The sequence below is a fragment of the Aplysia californica genome, unplaced genomic scaffold, assembly GCF_000002075.1.
Source record: "Aplysia californica isolate F4 #8 unplaced genomic scaffold, AplCal3.0 scaffold00090, whole genome shotgun sequence".
Classification (NCBI taxonomy): Eukaryota; Metazoa; Mollusca; class Gastropoda; order Aplysiida; family Aplysiidae; genus Aplysia; species Aplysia californica.
This window is the reverse complement of record NW_004797360.1, coordinates 265,129-268,992: the sequence shown is the minus strand read 5'-3', so window position 1 is coordinate 268,992 and position 3,864 is coordinate 265,129. Positions and strand designations below refer to the sequence as shown.

At 38.4% G+C, this 3,864-nt stretch overlaps 1 protein-coding gene across 1 annotated transcript in view; it reads right to left on the bottom strand.

The window, feature by feature from the left end:
- The window catches only part of LOC101861569 (trichohyalin), a gene marked incomplete in the record, with an annotated part of 55,040 nt that overhangs the window by 32,676 nt on the left and 18,500 nt on the right, over positions 1-3,864 (bottom strand).

Below are 3,864 nucleotides of genomic sequence, written 5' to 3'. Positions count from 1 at the left end.
TGGAAGTTACATTTTCCTCCCCCCCCCCCCCCCCTCCCAGAGCAACCAAGTCCTCTCATCCCAGAGATGGGGGCAGGGGAAGGCATGGCAGGTCCCAGAGGGTTAATGTTGTCAACAAGCAAGAAGCAAATGGTCTTTGCACCTTCTCCGCAGTAAGACGGCTCTCCGACAAATGCATGCTTAATACATGTATGTAGCTGAGTATTTCCTATGTAAAGTCACATCCAGTACAGTGCTGACAATGAACCTCTGCTTCCCACCTCACCAATACCCGTCCCAACTCCAGGTCAAAGACAGGTTGTCGATCGAGAGAGGAGAAAAGAAAATTGATAATAATAATGAGAATAATAAAAATAAAATGTAAAGAAGTAAAACAATAAAAACAATAAATAGAAAGAGTAAGATATATAGTAAAGTAATATGTCTCTTTTCGGGGTCACCCCTTGACCCCGTTAGCTTCCTCTTTTTCTTTTCCTATTCGAAGAGTACTAATCCCCCCCACCACGAAGAGGTGGGTCTATTGGGGGGGGGGGGGGGGGGGGGGGGGAGATAAGGACAATAGATGTTTGATATGAAAGAAGGTGCAAACCACACCAGAGCACCTGCCAACCAACCCCAAACAAACAAAAATTGAAAATATATATATATATGGGCAATTCTCCTGAAAGTTTGAACTTTCTGTAACACGGGTATCAAATTTTAGAATTCAACCAAATAACTTGAAAATGTACTCAGTACATCTTTGACATGTCTAGTTTTGATCCCTACACGGGCTGAAGCTAAAGCTTGCTTGGTTTCTTTGGAAACGGAAGTGAAGTTTAGACTAGTGCGCTATGGTCTTAAACGTTACAGGACACAACAATACGGGTCAAAACATGAAATGTAACGGAGGGAAGGAAAAATTGATTGGGGTAGCATTATGTCCTTTAAATTCATTGTTTGTTCACACAAATTTCAAAGCATTTCTTAAAGAAGAAGATGTTTATCAAACAATCATAATGTCTTTAACGTTACCTTGCAAGAATCATTTTTCAAATAGAAAACTGGACTTTTATTTACAAAAATACTAATTCAAGTAGAACTTTAAAAGAGTATTGCTATAAAACGGGTAATTCAATGCTGTAGTTTCAGCAAATATGAACAAAATCGATAAGTGTTTTCAGAAGCAACATTAGCTAAATACAGTAGTCTTAAACGTTACAGGACAAAATATAAAAAAGGAGTGTGCAGAAAAAGGACGATTTGTTTCTTTAAAATAATATGCACATCTACTGAGAATTAAAACATGTATTATAATACTTCTTTGATGTTATCTGTCATGTTTTTAGAAGAAAAAGACATCAACTTGTTGACTCATTGAGCACATTATTGAGACTTCGCATTTTTGGGACAAAAATCGTGTGGCCGTTACAAAGTGAAACATGAAATTTCCCAAAAGTGAAAGCAGTAGCAGTAGCAGCAGCAGTAGTAGTAGTATTAGCAGCAGCAGCAGCAGCAGCAGCAGCAGCAGCAGCAGCAGCAGCAGCAGCAGCAGCAGCAGCAGCAGCAGCAGCAGCAGCAGCAGCAGCAGCAGCAGCAGCAGCAGCAGCAGCAGCAGAGTATCAAAAAAAGGTATTCAAATCTCCTTCATTATCGCTACTAACATTGTCAAAATACATCGTTAATCGTGGCAGCAAACAGTGTTCTATCTTTCTGTGATATTATGATGATGTTTACTTCCCACAAATGTTTCCATGGCATGGTGATCATATTGAAGATTATTTGGGACCGCAACGATTTTTTGTGAGTTATGTAGCATCCCATTTGGCACACTGTTGATGAGTAGGTCCTTGTCTGTAGCTCGAACAGGAAGATTAAAGCAAATTCATCACAGTATGGACCTCTACTTCCCTAAAGCTCTTTATGATTTCAAAAACACGTAACATTGCCATTGAGCATGAAACAAGTGCATGGAATGTTTACTAGCTTCTTTTCAAAGTCCAACTTCACTCAGCAAGGATGAGGAATTCCAATATGTCTTTTTGCCGCTGTTTTGATAAAGTTTTCTGACGTACATCTTCCAACGTTTGCTTTCGAGCTGCTTTGACTTTTGGAAAGACTTTCATAACTCTGTGGACAGCTTGTTTGCATGATGAGGGTGTCTGTATGACACTTCCTCGAATATATTGAACCTCTTTTTTCTTTTTCTCTATGTCTTCACCTTTTTCCTTGTTTTTTTTTTTTTTAATGGAACCTTTCTCTAGCCTAAGCATTGTCTGCCCTTTCCTTCTGCCCTGACCAGGATGTTGTTACCTCTCTTGCGTAGCTTTTCTATTTCTTTCTTTAGTATCACTAGCCCAGCAAACTTACGTGTTGCCACTTTGCTAGTGGTAGTGGTAGGCAATTTGAGGTTTTCTTTCTTGTTTTTCCTACATTTCTTGACTTGTTCGTTGGTCTTTGCCTTGTGATTTGCAACCTTCTTTCCCTAGACGAACGTCTTCAGCTCTTAACGATTGCACATCGATGTTACCCTTTGTTTTCTTTAATCGGTCCTGGGATTCCTTAGTTGGCTCAGTCTTAAACTTTATTGTAATAAACTTTGTGTTTTTCTTTTTTGGAATTACGGTACTTGAAAGCAATGCATTCAGAGGTCTCTAGCGCAGAGCACGCACCTATTGTAGTGTAAAGTTAGAAAGAGAATGTGGGAGCGGGAGGGGTGAATGAAAAATTGTACCAATCAGTTTTTTAACTGAATTAAAAGAGATTAATGTGCTATACTTGGTGGAAAATAAGATTATGCTGCATTACTTTTGTATTATTTTATTAAAATAATTCGCAACAGAAAAAGTAGTCACAAACTCTGTTTTAGAATGTATAAGAATAAAGTGAATATAAACCGATGTTATTCGTTACTTATGTGGTTTTGCTAGTCTTATCATAGTCCAAGACGATAAAATCAGCTACTATGCCCTAAATATTATTGGGGCAACCCTTATTACCAAGACTTTCGTCAAAATGATTTAGTCCTGTGTAACCATTAAGACCAATGTAAAAACTTATTTTCCTCTTGTTAAAGCCAATTTTAATTTCTGGTGAAAACTAAGGGTAAAGCTACACCGTGGACAAAGCGAAACAGCACGGTCGGGGCAATCAAAATAAAACCAAAGGGAAAGACGGACGTTACCAGCCGTACCAAGAACGGCCGGAAGCGAGGAGATGCCAGGAGAAATTCCGGCCAATGTACAATCGCTTTTATCGCTTGAAATGTACATGTGTGCACACGTGCACATTATTGACAGCTTGCTTGACACTAGTAGATCTACAAAATTTCAGTGATTATAACAAGAAAGAAAACGAGGAGAGCTAGCGAAAACTGTTTGTAAAAACAAAAACAAAAAATAAAAGCAAAACACACAATGCATTTACTTTTCTTCAAAGCAAGACATTATAGAATTGACCTCTTTTCAATTAATTTGTAGACGAAGATCTACCTATCCATCAGTTCTCCATAACATTCCCTTCTTAACACTCTTTCCATCTGTCTCTCATTCTTTCTTTCTCAATCGTCGAGATGGGATGTCTTAAGTTAGTAGTCTGTTAGGTGAGTTTAACCATTAACATTTCATGCAGATAGAAAAAGGAATCACGACTCATTCAAACAATCTGCATATCTGCTTTGGTCGTCTGGTAAATTTCTCTTCAAGAGGTGAAATTCACCAAAACTTATGACGCATTTAAGTAATCGAGTTCGCCTATTTATTTATTTCTTTTCTCTTTAGAGTTACCACGTCGATCAGGAGAAACGGCGCCAACATTTTTCAGTTCATTTTCAACTGAAACTAAAATTGACAAGGAAAATCCTGTACAACGTTACATCACTTGCGT